At 44.3% G+C, this 14945-nt stretch overlaps 41 non-coding genes across 41 annotated transcripts; all 41 read left to right on the top strand.

Moving 5' to 3' along the window:
* The first annotated feature begins 176 nt into the window (after positions 1-176).
* On the top strand, positions 177-258 carry TRNAL-UAG (transfer RNA leucine (anticodon UAG)). The gene has a single exon. It is a non-coding gene; the product is annotated as a tRNA-Leu (tRNA).
* A 222-nt stretch (positions 259-480) lies between these two features.
* On the top strand, positions 481-562 carry TRNAL-UAG (transfer RNA leucine (anticodon UAG)). Its single transcript has one exon. It is a non-coding gene; the product is annotated as a tRNA-Leu (tRNA).
* A 222-nt stretch (positions 563-784) lies between these two features.
* On the top strand, positions 785-866 carry TRNAL-UAG (transfer RNA leucine (anticodon UAG)). Its single transcript has one exon. It is a non-coding gene; the product is annotated as a tRNA-Leu (tRNA).
* A 70-nt stretch (positions 867-936) lies between these two features.
* TRNAL-UAG (transfer RNA leucine (anticodon UAG)) lies at positions 937-1018 on the top strand. The gene has a single exon. It is a non-coding gene; the product is annotated as a tRNA-Leu (tRNA).
* An 830-nt stretch (positions 1019-1848) lies between these two features.
* On the top strand, positions 1849-1930 carry TRNAL-UAG (transfer RNA leucine (anticodon UAG)). Its single transcript has one exon. It is a non-coding gene; the product is annotated as a tRNA-Leu (tRNA).
* Positions 1931-2000: 70 nt separating this feature from the next.
* Positions 2001-2082, top strand: TRNAL-UAG (transfer RNA leucine (anticodon UAG)). Its single transcript has one exon. It is a non-coding gene; the product is annotated as a tRNA-Leu (tRNA).
* A 223-nt stretch (positions 2083-2305) lies between these two features.
* On the top strand, positions 2306-2387 carry TRNAL-UAG (transfer RNA leucine (anticodon UAG)). Its single transcript has one exon. It is a non-coding gene; the product is annotated as a tRNA-Leu (tRNA).
* A 223-nt stretch (positions 2388-2610) lies between these two features.
* Positions 2611-2692, top strand: TRNAL-UAG (transfer RNA leucine (anticodon UAG)). The gene has a single exon. It is a non-coding gene; the product is annotated as a tRNA-Leu (tRNA).
* A 375-nt stretch (positions 2693-3067) lies between these two features.
* TRNAL-UAG (transfer RNA leucine (anticodon UAG)) lies at positions 3068-3149 on the top strand. The gene has a single exon. It is a non-coding gene; the product is annotated as a tRNA-Leu (tRNA).
* Positions 3150-3372: 223 nt separating this feature from the next.
* TRNAL-UAG (transfer RNA leucine (anticodon UAG)) lies at positions 3373-3454 on the top strand. The gene has a single exon. It is a non-coding gene; the product is annotated as a tRNA-Leu (tRNA).
* Positions 3455-4132: 678 nt separating this feature from the next.
* TRNAL-UAG (transfer RNA leucine (anticodon UAG)) lies at positions 4133-4214 on the top strand. The gene has a single exon. It is a non-coding gene; the product is annotated as a tRNA-Leu (tRNA).
* A 221-nt stretch (positions 4215-4435) lies between these two features.
* Positions 4436-4517, top strand: TRNAQ-UUG (transfer RNA glutamine (anticodon UUG)). Its single transcript has one exon. It is a non-coding gene; the product is annotated as a tRNA-Gln (tRNA).
* Positions 4518-4586: 69 nt separating this feature from the next.
* Positions 4587-4668, top strand: TRNAL-UAG (transfer RNA leucine (anticodon UAG)). The gene has a single exon. It is a non-coding gene; the product is annotated as a tRNA-Leu (tRNA).
* Positions 4669-5029: 361 nt separating this feature from the next.
* Positions 5030-5111, top strand: TRNAL-UAG (transfer RNA leucine (anticodon UAG)). The gene has a single exon. It is a non-coding gene; the product is annotated as a tRNA-Leu (tRNA).
* Positions 5112-5181: 70 nt separating this feature from the next.
* Positions 5182-5263, top strand: TRNAL-UAG (transfer RNA leucine (anticodon UAG)). The gene has a single exon. It is a non-coding gene; the product is annotated as a tRNA-Leu (tRNA).
* An 830-nt stretch (positions 5264-6093) lies between these two features.
* TRNAL-UAG (transfer RNA leucine (anticodon UAG)) lies at positions 6094-6175 on the top strand. The gene has a single exon. It is a non-coding gene; the product is annotated as a tRNA-Leu (tRNA).
* Positions 6176-6397: 222 nt separating this feature from the next.
* TRNAL-UAG (transfer RNA leucine (anticodon UAG)) lies at positions 6398-6479 on the top strand. The gene has a single exon. It is a non-coding gene; the product is annotated as a tRNA-Leu (tRNA).
* Positions 6480-6701: 222 nt separating this feature from the next.
* On the top strand, positions 6702-6783 carry TRNAL-UAG (transfer RNA leucine (anticodon UAG)). Its single transcript has one exon. It is a non-coding gene; the product is annotated as a tRNA-Leu (tRNA).
* A 70-nt stretch (positions 6784-6853) lies between these two features.
* Positions 6854-6935, top strand: TRNAL-UAG (transfer RNA leucine (anticodon UAG)). Its single transcript has one exon. It is a non-coding gene; the product is annotated as a tRNA-Leu (tRNA).
* Positions 6936-7765: 830 nt separating this feature from the next.
* Positions 7766-7847, top strand: TRNAL-UAG (transfer RNA leucine (anticodon UAG)). The gene has a single exon. It is a non-coding gene; the product is annotated as a tRNA-Leu (tRNA).
* Positions 7848-7917: 70 nt separating this feature from the next.
* TRNAL-UAG (transfer RNA leucine (anticodon UAG)) lies at positions 7918-7999 on the top strand. The gene has a single exon. It is a non-coding gene; the product is annotated as a tRNA-Leu (tRNA).
* Positions 8000-8372: 373 nt separating this feature from the next.
* Positions 8373-8454, top strand: TRNAL-UAG (transfer RNA leucine (anticodon UAG)). Its single transcript has one exon. It is a non-coding gene; the product is annotated as a tRNA-Leu (tRNA).
* A 69-nt stretch (positions 8455-8523) lies between these two features.
* Positions 8524-8605, top strand: TRNAL-UAG (transfer RNA leucine (anticodon UAG)). Its single transcript has one exon. It is a non-coding gene; the product is annotated as a tRNA-Leu (tRNA).
* A 222-nt stretch (positions 8606-8827) lies between these two features.
* On the top strand, positions 8828-8910 carry TRNAL-UAG (transfer RNA leucine (anticodon UAG)). The gene has a single exon. It is a non-coding gene; the product is annotated as a tRNA-Leu (tRNA).
* Positions 8911-9132: 222 nt separating this feature from the next.
* TRNAL-UAG (transfer RNA leucine (anticodon UAG)) lies at positions 9133-9214 on the top strand. Its single transcript has one exon. It is a non-coding gene; the product is annotated as a tRNA-Leu (tRNA).
* Positions 9215-9284: 70 nt separating this feature from the next.
* TRNAL-UAG (transfer RNA leucine (anticodon UAG)) lies at positions 9285-9366 on the top strand. The gene has a single exon. It is a non-coding gene; the product is annotated as a tRNA-Leu (tRNA).
* A 373-nt stretch (positions 9367-9739) lies between these two features.
* On the top strand, positions 9740-9821 carry TRNAL-UAG (transfer RNA leucine (anticodon UAG)). Its single transcript has one exon. It is a non-coding gene; the product is annotated as a tRNA-Leu (tRNA).
* A 373-nt stretch (positions 9822-10194) lies between these two features.
* On the top strand, positions 10195-10276 carry TRNAL-UAG (transfer RNA leucine (anticodon UAG)). Its single transcript has one exon. It is a non-coding gene; the product is annotated as a tRNA-Leu (tRNA).
* A 375-nt stretch (positions 10277-10651) lies between these two features.
* On the top strand, positions 10652-10732 carry TRNAL-UAG (transfer RNA leucine (anticodon UAG)). Its single transcript has one exon. It is a non-coding gene; the product is annotated as a tRNA-Leu (tRNA).
* Positions 10733-10953: 221 nt separating this feature from the next.
* Positions 10954-11035, top strand: TRNAL-UAG (transfer RNA leucine (anticodon UAG)). The gene has a single exon. It is a non-coding gene; the product is annotated as a tRNA-Leu (tRNA).
* A 223-nt stretch (positions 11036-11258) lies between these two features.
* On the top strand, positions 11259-11340 carry TRNAL-UAG (transfer RNA leucine (anticodon UAG)). Its single transcript has one exon. It is a non-coding gene; the product is annotated as a tRNA-Leu (tRNA).
* Positions 11341-11562: 222 nt separating this feature from the next.
* Positions 11563-11644, top strand: TRNAL-UAG (transfer RNA leucine (anticodon UAG)). The gene has a single exon. It is a non-coding gene; the product is annotated as a tRNA-Leu (tRNA).
* A 375-nt stretch (positions 11645-12019) lies between these two features.
* TRNAL-UAG (transfer RNA leucine (anticodon UAG)) lies at positions 12020-12100 on the top strand. Its single transcript has one exon. It is a non-coding gene; the product is annotated as a tRNA-Leu (tRNA).
* Positions 12101-12322: 222 nt separating this feature from the next.
* TRNAL-UAG (transfer RNA leucine (anticodon UAG)) lies at positions 12323-12404 on the top strand. Its single transcript has one exon. It is a non-coding gene; the product is annotated as a tRNA-Leu (tRNA).
* Positions 12405-12914: 510 nt separating this feature from the next.
* TRNAL-UAG (transfer RNA leucine (anticodon UAG)) lies at positions 12915-12996 on the top strand. Its single transcript has one exon. It is a non-coding gene; the product is annotated as a tRNA-Leu (tRNA).
* Positions 12997-13066: 70 nt separating this feature from the next.
* TRNAL-UAG (transfer RNA leucine (anticodon UAG)) lies at positions 13067-13148 on the top strand. The gene has a single exon. It is a non-coding gene; the product is annotated as a tRNA-Leu (tRNA).
* Positions 13149-13675: 527 nt separating this feature from the next.
* On the top strand, positions 13676-13757 carry TRNAL-UAG (transfer RNA leucine (anticodon UAG)). The gene has a single exon. It is a non-coding gene; the product is annotated as a tRNA-Leu (tRNA).
* A 70-nt stretch (positions 13758-13827) lies between these two features.
* TRNAL-UAG (transfer RNA leucine (anticodon UAG)) lies at positions 13828-13908 on the top strand. The gene has a single exon. It is a non-coding gene; the product is annotated as a tRNA-Leu (tRNA).
* A 524-nt stretch (positions 13909-14432) lies between these two features.
* TRNAL-UAG (transfer RNA leucine (anticodon UAG)) lies at positions 14433-14514 on the top strand. The gene has a single exon. It is a non-coding gene; the product is annotated as a tRNA-Leu (tRNA).
* A 70-nt stretch (positions 14515-14584) lies between these two features.
* On the top strand, positions 14585-14666 carry TRNAL-UAG (transfer RNA leucine (anticodon UAG)). Its single transcript has one exon. It is a non-coding gene; the product is annotated as a tRNA-Leu (tRNA).
* Positions 14667-14736: 70 nt separating this feature from the next.
* TRNAL-UAG (transfer RNA leucine (anticodon UAG)) lies at positions 14737-14818 on the top strand. Its single transcript has one exon. It is a non-coding gene; the product is annotated as a tRNA-Leu (tRNA).
* The last annotated feature ends 127 nt before the right edge of the window (positions 14819-14945 follow it).

Here is a 14945-nt window from a genome sequence, read left to right as displayed (position 1 = left end):
AGTCTGAGGTGACGTTTGTTTCTGGGTAGATGAGCCGAGTGGTCTAAGGCGCTGGTTTTAGGCACCAGTCTCTTCGGGGGCGTGGATTCGAAACCCAGCTCTATCAGCCTATTTTGTTTTCTAAGATTAAAAATATGAAGCTTTTGATTTATAGACTGAGTTTGCTGTTGCTGTGAGGTAGAGTGGCCGTGTGGTCTAAGGCGCTGGTTTTAGGCACCAGTCTCTTCGGGGGCGTGGGTTCGAATCCCACCTCTATCAGTCCATTTTATTTTCTAGCATTAATAATATGAATCTTTTGCTTATTAGTCTGAGGTGACGTTTGTTTCTGGGTAGATGAGCCGAGTGGTCTAAGGCGCTGGTTTTAGGCACCAGTCTCTTCGGGGGCGTGGATTCGAAACCCAGCTCTATCAGCCTATTTTGTTTTCTAAGATTAAAAATATGAAGCTTTTGCTTTATAGACTGAGTTTGCTATTCCTGTGAGGTAGAGTGGCCGTGTGGTCTAAGGCGCTGGTTTTAGGCACCAGTCTCTTCGGGGGCGTGGGTTCGAATCCCACCTCTATCAGTCCATTTTATTTTCTAGCATTAATAATATGAATCTTTTGCTTATTAGTCTGAGGTGACGTTTGTTTCTGGGTAGATGAGCCGAGTGGTCTAAGGCGCTGGTTTTAGGCACCAGTCTCTTCGGGGGCGTGGATTCGAAACCCAGCTCTATCAGCCTATTTTGTTTTCTAAGATTAAAAATATGAAGCTTTTGCTTTATAGACTGAGTTTGCTATTGCTGTGAGGTAGAGTGGCCGTGTGGTCTAAGGCGCTGGTTTTAGGCACCAGTCTCTTCGGGGGCGTGGGTTCGAATCCCACCTCTATCAGCTTGTTTTGTTTTCTTCGATTAATAATATGAACCATTTGCTTACTAGTATGAGGTGACTTTTCTTTCCAGGTAGAGTGGCCGAGTGGTCTGAGGCGCTGGTTTTAGGCACCAGTCTCTTTGGGGGCGTGGGTTCGAATCCCACCTCTATCAGCCAATTTTGTTTTCTAGGATTAATAATATGAAGCTCTTTCTTATTAGTCTGAGGTGACCTTTGTTTCCAGGTAGAGTGGCCGAATGGTTTAAGGAGCTGATTTTTGGCACCAGTCTGTTCGGTTCGCGGGATCGAATCCCACCTCTATCTGCTTGTTTTGTTTACTTCGATTAATAATATGACCTATTTGTTTATTAGTATGTTATGAATTTTGTTCAAGGTAGAGTGGCCGAGCGGTCTAGGGCGCTGGTTTAAGGCAACATTGTCTTCGGGGGGCGTTGGTTCGAATCCCACCTCTATCAGTCCATTTTGTTTCCTAGCATTAATAATATGAAGCTTTTGCTTAATAGACTGAGATTGCTATTGCTTTCAGGTAGAGTGGCTGTTTGGTCAGAGGCGCTGGTTTTAGGCACCAGTCTCTTCGGGGGCGAGGGTTCAAATCCCACCTCTATCAGCCTATTTTGTTTTCTAGGATTAATAATATGAAGCTTTTTCTTATTAGTCTGTGGTGTTTATTAATTCCAGGTATTGTGGCCGAGTGGTCGAAGACGCTGGTTTAAGGCAACATTGTCTTCGGGGGGCGTTGGTTCGAATCCCACCTCTATCAGTCCATTTTATTTTCTAGCATTAATAATATGAATCTTTTGCTTATTAGTCTGAGGTGACGTTTGTTTCTGGGTAGATGAGCCGAGTGGTCTAAGGCGCTGGTTTTAGGCACCAGTCTCTTCGGGGGCGTGGATTCGAAACCCAGCTCTATCAGCCTATTTTGTTTTCTAAGATTAAAAATATGAAGCTTTTGATTTATAGACTGAGTTTGCTGTTGCTGTGAGGTAGAGTGGCCGTGTGGTCTAAGGCGCTGGTTTTAGGCACCAGTCTCTTCGGGGGCGTGGGTTCGAATCCCACCTCTATCAGCTTGTTTTGTTTTCTTCGATTAATAATATGAACCATTTGCTTATTAGTATGAGGTGACTTTTGTTTCCAGGTAGAGTGGCCGAGCGGTCTAAGGCACTGGTTTTAGGCACCAGTCTCTTCGGGGGCGTGGGTCCGAATCCCACCTCTATCAGCTTGTTTTATTTTCTAGGATTAATAATATGAAGCTCTTTCTTATTAGTCTGAGGTGACTTTTGTCTACAGGTAGAGTGGCCGAGTGGTCTAAGGCGCTGGTGTTAGGCACCAGTCTCTTCGGGGGCGTGGGGTTCGAATCCCGCCTCTTTCAGCTTGTTTTGTTTTCTAGGATTAATGATATGAACCATTTGCTTATTAGTATGAGGTGACTTTTGTTTCCAGGTAGAGTGGCCCAGCGGTCTAAGGCGCTGGTTTTAGGCACCAGTCTCTTCGGGGGCGTGGGTTCAAATCCCACGTCTATCAGCCTATTTTGTTTTCTAGGATTAATGATATGAAGCTTTTTCTTATTAGTTTGTGGTGTCTATTGTATCCAGGTAGAGTGGCCGAGTGGTCTAAGGCGCTGGTTTTAGGCACCTTTGTCTTCGGAGGGCGTGGGGTCGAATCCCACCTATATCAGTCCATTTTGTTTTCTAACATTAATAAAATGAATCTTTTGCTTATTAGTATGAGGTGACTGTTGTTTCCAGGTAGAGTGGCCGAGCGGTCTAAGGCGCTGGTTTTAGGCACCAGTCTCTTCGGGGGCGTGGGTTCGAATCCCACCTCTATCAGCCTATTTTGTTTTCTGAGACTAATAATATGAAGCTTTTGCTTAATAGACTGAGTTTGCTATTGCTCTTAGGTAGAGTGGCTGAGTGGTCTGAGGCGCTGGTTATAGGCACCAGACTCTTCGGGGGCGTGGGTTCGAATCCCACCTTTATCAGTTTATTTTGTTTTCTAGGATTATTAATATGAAGCTTTTTCTTATTAGTCTGTGGTGTTTATCAATTCCAGGTATTGTGGCCGAGTGGTCTAAGACGCTGGTTTAAGGCAACACTGTCTTCGGGGGGCGTTGGTTCGAATCCCACCTCTATCAGTCCATTTTGTTTTCTATCATTAATAATATGAATCTTTTGCTTATTAGTCTGAGGTGACGTTTGTTTCTAGGTAGAGTGGCCGAGTGGTCTAAGGCGCTGGTTTTAGGCACCAGTCTCTTCGGGGGCGTGGATTCGAGACCCACCTCTATCAGCCAATTTTGTTTTCTAAGATTAAAAATATGAAGCCTTTGCTTAATAGACTTAGTTAGCTATTTCTTTCAGGTAGAGTGGCCGAGTGGTCTTAGACGCTGTTTTACGGCACCTTTGTCTTCGGAGGGCGTGGGGTCGAATCCCACCTATATCAGTACATTTTGTTTTCTAACATTAATAAAATGAATCTTTTGCTTATTAGTATGAGGTGACTGTTGTTTCCAGGTAGAGTGGCCGAGCGGTCTAAGGCGCTGGTTTTAGGCACCAGTCTCTTCGGGGGCGTGGGTTCGAATCCCACCTCTATCAGCCTATTTTGTTTTCTGAGACTAATAATATGAAGCTTTTGCTTAATAGACTGAGTTTGCTATTGCTCTTAGGTAGAGTGGCTGAGTGGTCTGAGGCGCTGGTTATAGGCACCAGACTCTTCGGGGGCGTGGGTTCGAATCCCACCTTTATCAGTTTATTTTGTTTTCTAGGATTATTAATATGAAGCTTTTGCTTATAAGTCTGAGAAGACTTTTGATTCCCAGTTAGAGTGGCCGAATGGTTTAAGGAGCTGATATTTGGCACCAGTCTGCTCGGTTCGTGGGATCGAATCCCACCTCTATCTGCTTGTTTTGTTTACTTCGATTAATAATATGACCCATTTGCTTATTAGTATGAGGTGAAGTTTGTTCAAGGTAGAGTGGCCGAGCGGGCAAAGGCGCTGGTTTTTGGCACCAGTCTCTTCGGGGGCGTGGATTCGAAACCCACCTCTATCAGCCAATTTTGTTTTCTAAGATTAAAAATATGAAGCCTTTGCTTAATAGACTTAGTTAGCTATTTCTTTCAGGTAGAGTGGCCGAGTGGTCTTAGACGCTGTTTTACGGCACCTTTGTCTTCGGAGGGCGTGGGGTCGAATCCCACCTATATCAGTACATTTTGTTTTCTAACATTAATAAAATGAATCTTTTGCTTATTAGTATGAGGTGACTGTTGTTTCCAGGTAGAGTGGCCGAGCGGTCTAAGGCGCTGGTTTTAGGCACCAGTCTCTTCGGGGGCGTGGGTTCGAAACCCACCTCTATCAGCCTATTTTGTTTTCTAGGATTAATAATATGAAGCTTTTGCTAATAAGTCTGAGAAGACTTTTGATTCCCAGTAAGAGTGGCCGAATGGTTTAAGGAGCTGATTTTTGGCACCAGTCTGTTCGGTTCGTGGGATCGAATACCACCTCTATCTGCTTGTTTTGTTTACTTCGATTAATAATATGACCCATTTGCTTATTAGTATGAGGTGAATTTTGTTCAAGGTAGAGTGGCCGAGCGGGCAAAGGCGCTGGTTTTTGGCACCAGTCTCTTCGGGAGCGTGGGTTCGAATCCCACCTCTATCAGCCATTTTGTTTTCTAAGATTAATAATATGAAGCTTTTGCTTAATAGACTGAGTTTGCTAGTGCTTTCCGGTAGAGTGGCTGAGTGGTCAGAAGCGCTGGTTTTAGGCACCAGTCTCTTCGGGGGCGTGGGTTCAAATCCCACCTCTATCAGCCTATTTTGTTTTCTAAGATTAATAATATGAAGCTTTTTCTTATTAGTCTGTGGTGTTTATTAATTCCAGGTATTGTGGTGGCTGGTTTAAGGCAACATTGTCTTCGGGGGGCGTTGGTTCGAATCCCACCTCTATCAGTCCATTTTGTTTTCTAGCATTAATAATATGAATCTTTTGCTTATTAGTCTGAGGTGACGTTTGTTTCTGGGTAGATGAGCCGAGTGGTCTAAGGCGCTGGTTTTAGGCACCAGTCTCTTCGGGGGCGTGGATTCGAAACCCAGCTCTATCAGCCTATTTTGTTTTCTAAGATTAAAAATATGAAGCTTTTGCTTTATAGACTGAGTTTGCTATTGCTGTGAGGTAGAGTGGCCGTGTGGTCTAAGGCGCTGGTTTTAGGCACCAGTCTCTTCGGGGGCGTGGGTTCGAATCCCACCTCTATCAGCTTGTTTTGTTTTCTTCGATTAATAATATGAACCATTTGCTTACTAGTATGAGGTGACTTTTCTTTCCAGGTAGAGTGGCCGAGTGGTCTGAGGCGCTGGTTTTAGGCACCAGTCTCTTTGGGGGCGTGGGTTCGAATCCCACCTCTATCAGCCAATTTTGTTTTCTAGGATGAATAATATGAAGCTCTTTCTTATTAGTCTGAGGTGACCTTTGTTTCCAGGTAGAGTGGCCGAATGGTTTAAGGAGCTGATTTTTGGCACCAGTCTGTTCGGTTCGCGGGATCGAATCCCACCTCTATCTGCTTGTTTTGTTTACTTCGATTAATAATATGACCTATTTGTTTATTAGTATGTTATGAATTTTGTTCAAGGTAGAGTGGCCGAGCGGTCTAGGGCGCTGGTTTAAGGCAACATTGTCTTCGGGGGGCGTTGGTTCGAATCCCACCTCTATCAGTCCATTTTGTTTTCTAGCATTAATAATATGAAGCTTTTGCTTAATAGACTGAGTTTGCTATTGCTTTCAGGTAGAGTGGCTGTTTGGTCAGAGGCGCTGGTTTTAGGCACCAGTCTCTTCGGGGGCGAGGGTTCAAATCCCACCTCTATCAGCCTATTTTGTTTTCTAGGATTAATAATATGAAGCTTTTTCTTATTAGTCTGTGGTGTTTATTAATTCCAGGTATTGTGGCCGAGTGGTCGAAGACGCTGGTTTAAGGCAACATTGTCTTCGGGGGGCGTTGGTTCGAATCCCACCTCTATCAGTCCATTTTATTTTCTAGCATTAATAATATGAATCTTTTGCTTATTAGTCTGAGGTGACGTTTGTTTCTGGGTAGATGAGCCGAGTGGTCTAAGGCGCTGGTTTTAGGCACCAGTCTCTTCGGGGGCGTGGATTCGAAACCCAGCTCTATCAGCCTATTTTGTTTTCTAAGATTAAAAATATGAAGCTTTTGATTTATAGACTGAGTTTGCTGTTGCTGTGAGGTAGAGTGGCCGTGTGGTCTAAGGCGCTGGTTTTAGGCACCAGTCTCTTCGGGGGCGTGGGTTCGAATCCCACCTCTATCAGTCCATTTTATTTTCTAGCATTAATAATATGAATCTTTTGCTTATTAGTCTGAGGTGACGTTTGTTTCTGGGTAGATGAGCCGAGTGGTCTAAGGCGCTGGTTTTAGGCACCAGTCTCTTCGGGGGCGTGGATTCGAAACCCAGCTCTATCAGCCTATTTTGTTTTCTAAGATTAAAAATATGAAGCTTTTGCTTTATAGACTGAGTTTGCTATTGCTGTGAGGTAGAGTGGCCGTGTGGTCTAAGGCGCTGGTTTTAGGCACCAGTCTCTTCGGGGGCGTGGGTTCGAATCCCACCTCTATCAGTCCATTTTATTTTCTAGCATTAATAATATGAATCTTTTGCTTATTAGTCTGAGGTGACGTTTGTTTCTGGGTAGATGAGCCGAGTGGTCTAAGGCGCTGGTTTTAGGCACCAGTCTCTTCGGGGGCGTGGATTCGAAACCCAGCTCTATCAGCCTATTTTGTTTTCTAAGATTAAAAATATGAAGCTTTTGCTTTATAGACTGAGTTTGCTATTGCTGTGAGGTAGAGTGGCCGTGTGGTCTAAGGCGCTGGTTTTAGGCACCAGTCTCTTCGGGGGCGTGGGTTCGAATCCCACCTCTATCAGCTTGTTTTGTTTTCTTCGATTAATAATATGAACCATTTGCTTACTAGTATGAGGTGACTTTTCTTTCCAGGTAGAGTGGCCGAGTGGTCTGAGGCGCTGGTTTTAGGCACCAGTCTCTTTGGGGGCGTGGGTTCGAATCCCACCTCTATCAGCCAATTTTGTTTTCTAGGATTAATAATATGAAGCTCTTTCTTATTAGTCTGAGGTGACCTTTGTTTCCAGGTAGAGTGGCCGAATGGTTTAAGGAGCTGATTTTTGGCACCAGTCTGTTCGGTTCGCGGGATCGAATCCCACCTCTATCTGCTTGTTTTGTTTACTTCGATTAATAATATGACCTATTTGTTTATTAGTATGTTATGAATTTTGTTCAAGGTAGAGTGGCCGAGCGGTCTAGGGCGCTGGTTTAAGGCAACATTGTCTTCGGGGGGCGTTGGTTCGAATCCCACCTCTATCAGTCCATTTTGTTTTCTAGCATTAATAATATGAAGCTTTTGCTTAATAGACTGAGTTTGCTATTGCTTTCAGGTAGAGTGGCTGTTTGGTCAGAGGCGCTGGTTTTAGGCACCAGTCTCTTCGGGGGCGAGGGTTCAAATCCCACCTCTATCAGCCTATTTTGTTTTCTAGGATTAATAATATGAAGCTTTTTCTTATTAGTCTGTGGTGTTTATTAATTCCAGGTATTGTGGCCGAGTGGTCGAAGACGCTGGTTTAAGGCAACATTGTCTTCGGGGGGCGTTGGTTCGAATCCCACCTCTATCAGTCCATTTTATTTTCTAGCATTAATAATATGAATCTTTTGCTTATTAGTCTGAGGTGACGTTTGTTTCTGGGTAGATGAGCCGAGTGGTCTAAGGCGCTGGTTTTAGGCACCAGTCTCTTCGGGGGCGTGGATTCGAAACCCAGCTCTATCAGCCTATTTTGTTTTCTAAGATTAAAAATATGAAGCTTTTGATTTATAGACTGAGTTTGCTGTTGCTGTGAGGTAGAGTGGCCGTGTGGTCTAAGGCGCTGGTTTTAGGCACCAGTCTCTTCGGGGGCGTGGGTTCGAATCCCACCTCTATCAGCTTGTTTTGTTTTCTTCGATTAATAATATGAACCATTTGCTTATTAGTATGAGGTGACTTTTGTTTCCAGGTAGAGTGGCCGAGCGGTCTAAGGCACTGGTTTTAGGCACCAGTCTCTTCGGGGGCGTGGGTCCGAATCCCACCTCTATCAGCTTGTTTTATTTTCTTCGATTAATAATATGAACCATTTGCTTACTAGTATGAGGTGACTTTTCTTTCCAGGTAGAGTGGCCGAGTGGTCTGAGGCGCTGGTTTTAGGCACCAGTCTCTTTGGGGGCGTGGGTTCGAATCTTACCTCTATCAGCCAATTTTGTTTTCTAGGATTAATAATATGAAGCTCTTTCTTATTAGTCTGAAGTGACCTTTGTTTCCAAGTAGAGTGGCCGAGTGGTCTAATTCGCTGGTTTTAGGCACCAGTCTCTTCGGGGGCGAGGGTTCGAATCCCACCTCTATCAGCTTGTTTTGTTTACTTCGATTAATAATATGAACCATTTGCTTATTAGTATGAGGTGACTTTTTTTCCAGGTAGAGTGGCCGAGGGGTCTAAGGCGCTGGTTTTAGGCACCAGTCTCTTCGGGGGCGTGGGTTCGAATCCCACCTCTATCAGCCATTTTGTTTTCTAAGATTAATAATATGAAGCTTTTGCTTAATAGACTGAGTTTGCTATTGCTTTCAGGTAGAGTGGTCGAGTGGTCTGAGGCGCTGGTTTTAGGCACCAAACTCTTCGGGGGCGTGGGTTCGAATCCCACCTCTATCAGCCAATTTTGTTTTCTAGGATTAATAATATGAAGCTTTTTCTTATTAGTCTGAGGTGAACTTTGTTTCCAAGTAGAGTGGCCGAGTGGTCTAATTCGCTGGTTTTAGGCACCAGTCTCTTCGGGGGCGAGGGTTCGAATCCCACCTCTATCAGCTTGTTTTGTTTACTTCGATTAATAATATGAACCATTTGCTTATTAGTATGAGGTGACTGTTGTTTCCAGGTAGAGTGGCCGAGCGGTCTAAGGCGCTGGTTTTAGGCACCAGTCTCTTCGGGGGGCGTTGGTTCGAATCCCACCTCTATCAGTCCATTTTATTTTCTAGCATTAATAATATGAATCTTTTGCTTATTAGTCTGAGGTGACGTTTGTTTCTGGGTAGATGAGCCGAGTGGTCTAAGGCGCTGGTTTTAGGCACCAGTCTCTTCGGGGGCGTGGATTCGAAACCCAGCTCTATCAGCCTATTTTGTTTTCTAAGATTAAAAATATGAAGCTTTTGATTTATAGACTGAGTTTGCTGTTGCTGTGAGGTAGAGTGGCCGTGTGGTCTAAGGCGCTGGTTTTAGGCACCAGTCTCTTCGGGGGCGTGGGTTCGAATCCCACCTCTATCAGCTTGTTTTGTTTTCTTCGATTAATAATATGAACCATTTGCTTATTAGTATGAGGTGACTTTTGTTTGCTGGTAGAGTGGCCGAGCGGTCTAAGGCTCTGGTTTTAGGCACCAGTCTCTTCGGGGGCGTGGGTTCGAATCCCACCTCTATCAGCTTGTTTTATTTTCTTCGATTAATAATATGAACCATTTGCTTACTAGTATGAGGTGACTTTTCTTTCCAGGTAGAGTGGCCGAGTGGTCTGAGGCGCTGGTTTTAGGCACCAGTCTCTTTGGGGGCGTGGGTTCGAATCTTACCTCTATCAGCCAATTTTGTTTTCTAGGATTAATAATATGAAGCTCTTTCTTATTAGTCTGAGGTGACCTTTGTTTCCAAGTAGAGTGGCCGAGTGGTCTAATTCGCTGGTTTTAGGCACCAGTCTCTTCGGGGGCGAGGGTTCGAATCCCACCTCTATCAGCTTGTTTTGTTTACTTCGATTAATAATATGAACCATTTGCTTATTAGTATGAGGTGACTTTTTTTCCAGGTAGAGTGGCCGAGGGGTCTAAGGCGCTGGTTTTAGGCACCAGTCTCTTCGGGGGCGTGGGTTCGAATCCCACCTCTATCAGCCATTTTGTTTTCTAAGATTAATAATATGAAGCTTTTGCTTAATAGACTGAGTTTGCTATTGCTTTCAGGTAGAGTGGTCGAGTGGTCTGAGGAGCTGGTTTTAGGCACCAAACTCTTCGGGGGCGTGGGTTCGAATCCCACCTCTATCAGCCAATTTTGTTTTCTAGGATTAATAATATGAAGCTTTTTCTTATTAGTCTGAGGTGAACTTTGTTTCCAAGTAGAGTGGCCGAGTGGTCTAATTCGCTGGTTTTAGGCACCAGTCTCTTCGGGGGCGAGGGTTCGAATCCCACCTCTATCAGCTTGTTTTGTTTTCTTCGATTAATAATATGAACCATTTGCTTATTAGTATGAGGGGACTGTTGTTTCCAGGTAGAGTGGCCGAGCGGTCTAAGGCGCTGGTTTTAGGCACCAGTCTCTTCGGGGGCGTGGGTTCGAATCCCACCTCTATCAGCCAATTTTGTTTTCTAAGACTAATAATATGAAGCTTTTACTTAATAGACTGAGTTTGCTATTGCTCTCAGGTAGAGTGGCCGAGTGGTCTGAGGCACTGGTTTTAGGCACCAGACTCTTCGGGGGCGTGGATTCGAAACCCACCTCTATCAGCCTATTTTGTTTTCTAAGAATAAAAATATGAAGCCTTTGCTTAATAGACTTAGTTTGCTATTGCTCTCAGGTAGAGTGGCCGAGTGGTCTAAGACGCTGTTTTAAGGCACCTTTGCCTTCGGAGGGCGTGGGGTCGAATCCCACCTCTATCAGTCCATTTTGTTTTCTAACATTAATAATATGAATCTTTTGCTTATTAGTCTGAGGTGACGTTTGTTTCTAGGTAGAGTGGCCGAGTGGTCTAAGGCGCTGATTTTAGGCACCAGTCTGTTCGGGGCGTGGGATCGAATCCCACCTCTATCAGCTTGTTTTGTTTACTTCGATTAATAATATGACCTATTTGCTAATTAGTATAAGGTGAATTTTGTTCAAGGTAGAGTGGCCTAGCGGTCTAAGGCGCTGGTTTTAGGCACCAGTCTAATCGGGGGCGAGGGTTCGAATCCCACCTCTATCAGCCTATTTTGTTTTCTAGGATTAATAATATGAAGCTCTTTCTTATTAGTCTGAGGTGACCTTTGTTTCCAGGTAGAGTGGCCGAGTGGTCTAAGGCGCTGGTTTTAGGCACCAGTCTCTTCGGGGGCGTGGGTTCGAATCCCACCTCTATCAGCCTATTTTGTTTTCTAAGACTAATAATATGAAGCTTTTGCTTAATAGACTGAGTTTGGTATTGCTCTCAGGTAGAGTGGCCGAGTGGTCTAAGACGCTGTTTTAAGGCACCTTTGTCTTCGGAGGGCGTGGGGTCGAATCCCAACTCTATCAGTCCATTTTGTTTTCTAACATTAATAATATGAATCTTTTGCTTATTAGTCTGAGGTGACGTTTGATTCTAGGTAGAGTGGCCGAGTGGTCTAAGGCGCTGGTTTTAGGCACCAGTCTCTTCGGGGGCGTGGATTCGAATCCCACCTCCATCAGCGTATGTTGTTTTCTAAGATTAATAATATGAAGCTTTTGCTTATAAGTCTGAGATGATTTCTAATTCCCAGTTAGAGTGGCCGAATGGTTTAAGGCGGTGACTTTTGGCACCAGTCTGTTCGGAGCGTGGGATCGAATCCAACCCCAATCAGCTTGTTTTGTATTCTTCGAATAATAATACGAACCATTTGCTTATTAGTCTGAGGTGACGTTTGTTTTCAGGTTGAGTGGCCGAGTGGTCTAAGGCGCTGGTTTTAGGCACCAGTCTCTTCGGGGGCGTGGGATCGAATCCCACCTTTGTCAGCCTATTTTCTTTTCTAAGATTAATAATATGAAGCTTTTGCTTAATAGACTGAGTTTGCTAATGCTCTCAGGTAGAGTGGACGAGTGGTCTGAGGCGCTGGTTTTAGGCACCAGTCACTTCGGGGGCGAGGGTTCAAATCCCACCTCTATCAGCCTATTTTTTTTTCTAGGATTAATAATATGAAGCTTTTTCTTATTAGTCTGTGGTGTCTATTGTTTCCAGGTAGCGTGGCCGAGTGGTCTAAGACGCTGGTTTAAGGCACCATTTTCTTCGGGGGGCGTTGGTTCGAGTCCCACCTCTATCAGCCTATTTTGTTTTCTAAGATTAATAATATGAATCTTTTGCTTATTAGTCTGAGGTGACCTTTGTTTCCAGGTAGAGTGGCCGAGTGGTCGAAGGCGCTGGTTTTAGGCACCAGTCTGTTCGGGGCGTGGGATCGAATCCCACCTCTATCAGCTTGTTTTGTTTACTTCGATTAATAATATGAACCATTTGCTTATTAGTCTGAGGTGACGTTTGTTTCTAGGTAGAGTGGCCGAGTGTTCTAAGGCGCTGGTTTTTGGCACCAGTCTCTTCGGGGGCGTGGATTCGAATCCCACCTCTATCTGCCTATTTTGTTTTCTAAGATTAATAATATGAAGCTTTTGCTTAATAGACTGAGTTTGCTATTGCTGTCAGGTAGAGTGGCCGAGCGGTCTAAGGCGCTGGTTTTAGGCACCAGTCTCTTCGGGGGCGTGGGTTCGAATCCCACATCTATCAGCTTGTTTTGTTTTCTAAGATTAAAAATATGAAGCCTTTGTTAATAGACTTAGTTTGGTATTGCTTTTAGGTAGTGTGACCGAGTGGTCTGAGACGCTGTTTTAAGGCACCTTTGTCTTCGGAGGGCGTGGGTTCGAATCCCACCTCTATCAGTCCATTTTGTTTTCTAACATTAATAAAATGAATCTTTTGCTTAATAGTCTGAGGTGACGTTTGTTTCTTGGTCTACGGCGCTGGTTTTAGGCACCAGTCTCTTCGGGGGCGTGGATTCGAATCCCACCTCTATCAGCATATTATGTTTTCTAGGATTAATAATATGAAGCTTTTGCTTATAAGTCTGAGATGACTTCTGACTCCCAGTTAGAGTGGCCGAGTGGTTTAAGGCGGTGACTTTTGGCACCAGTCTGTTCGGGACGTGGGATCGAATCCAACCCCTATCAGCTTGTTTTGTTTTCTTCGATTAATAATATGAACCATTTGCTTATTAGTCTGAGGTGACGTTTGTTTTCAGGTAGAGTGGCCGAGTGGTCTAAGGCGCTGGTTTTAGGCACCAGTCTCTTCGGGGGCGTGGGATCGAATCCCACCTTTATCAGCCTGTTTTCTTTTCTAAGATTAATAATATGAAGCTTTTGCTTAATAGACTGAGTTTGCTATTGCTTTCAGGTAGAGTGGCCGAGTGGTCTAAGGCGCTGGTTTTAGGCACCAGTCTCTTCGGGGGCGTGGGTTGAAATCCCACATCTATCAGCCTATTTTGATTTCTAGGATTAATAATATGAAGCTTTTTCTTATTAGTCTGTGGAGTCTATTGTATCCAGGTAGAGCGGCCGAGTGGTCTAAGACGCTGGTTTAAGGCAAAATTGTCTTCGGGGGGCGTCGGTTCGAATCCCACCTCTATCAGTCCATTTTATTTTCTAGCATTAATAATATGAAGCTTTTGCTTATAAGTCTGAGATGACTTCTGATTCCCAGTTAGAGTGGCCGAATGGTTTAAGGCGGTGATTTTTGGCACCAGTCTCTTCGGGGCGTGGGATCGAATCCCACCTCTATCAGCTTGTTTTGTTTTCTTCGATTAATAATATGAACCATTTGCTTATTAGTCTGAGGTGACGTTTGTTTAAAGGGAGAGTGGCCGAGTGGTCTAAGGCGCTGGTTTTAGGCACCAGTCTCTTCGGGGGCGTGGGTTCCAATCCCACATTTATCAGCCTATTTTCTTTTCTAAGATTAATAATATGAAGCTTTTGCTTAATAGACTGAGTTTGCTATTGCTGTCAGGTAGAGTGGCCGAGTGGTCTGAGGCGCTGGTTTTAGGCATCAGTCTCTTCGGGGGCGTGGGTTCGAATCCCACCTCTTTCAGCTTGTTTTGTTTTCTTCGATTAATAATATGAACCATTTGCTTATTAGTATGAGGTGACTTTTGTTTCCAGTTAGAGTGGCCGAGCGGTCTAAGGCGCTGGTTTTAGGCACCAGTCTCTTGGGGGCGTGGGTTCGAATCCCACGTCTATCAGCTTGTTTTGTTTTCTTCGATTAATAATATGAATCTTTTGCTTATTAGTATGAGGTGACTTTTGTTTCCATGTAGAGTGGCCGAGTGGTCTAAGGCGCGGGTTTTAGGCACCAGTCTCTTCGGGGGCGTGGATTCGAATCCCACCTCTATCAGCGTATTTTGTTTTCTAAGATTAAAAATATGAAGCCTTTGCTTAATAGACTTAGTTTGCTATTGCTTTTAGGTAGAGTGGCCGAGTGGTCTAAGACGCTGGTTTAAGGCACCAGTCTGTTCGGGGCGTGGGATCGAATCCCACCTATATCAGCTTGTTTTGTTTACTTCGATTAATAATATGAACCATTTGCTTATTAGTATGTGGTGCCTTTTTTTCTATATAGAGTGGCCGAGCGGTCTAAGGCGCTGGTTTTAGGCACCAGTCTCTTAAGGGGCGTTGGTTCGAATCCCACCTCTATCAGTCCATTTTGTTTTCTAACATTAATAATATGAATCTTTTGCTTATTAGTCTGAGGTGACGTTTGTTTCTAGGTAGAGTGGCCGAGTGGTCTAAGGCGCTGGTTTTAGGCACCAGTCTCTTCAGGGGCGTGGATTCGAATCCCACATCTATCAGCCTATTTTGTTTTCTAAGATTAATAATATGAAGCTCTTTCTTATTAGTCTGAGGTGACCTTTGTTTCCAGGTAGAGTGGCCTAGTGGTCTACGGCGCTGGTTTTAGGTACCAGCCTCTTCGGGGGCGTGGGTTCGTATCCCACCTCTATCAGCTTGTTTTGTTTTCTTCGATTAATAATATGAACCATTTGCTTATTAGTATGAGGTGACATTTGTTTCCAGGTAGAGTGGCCGAGCGGTCTAAGGCGCTGGTTTTAGGCACCAGTCTCTTCGGGGGCGTGGATTCGAATCCCACCTCTATCAGCCTATTTTGTTTTCTAAGATTAAAAATATGAAGCCTGAGCTTAATAGACTTAGTTTGCTATTGCTTTTAGGTAGAGTGGCCGAGTGGTCTAAGATGCTGGTTTAAGGCACCATTCTCTTCGGGGGC

Source organism: Phalangium opilio, unplaced genomic scaffold (assembly GCF_054372755.1).
Source record: "Phalangium opilio isolate 3A_F unplaced genomic scaffold, DU_Popi_V2 ptg000073l_1, whole genome shotgun sequence".
NCBI classification, from domain to species: Eukaryota; Metazoa; Arthropoda; class Arachnida; order Opiliones; family Phalangiidae; genus Phalangium; species Phalangium opilio.
Note: the sequence above shows the minus strand (reverse complement) of the source record. Positions and strands in the feature narration are given on the sequence as shown.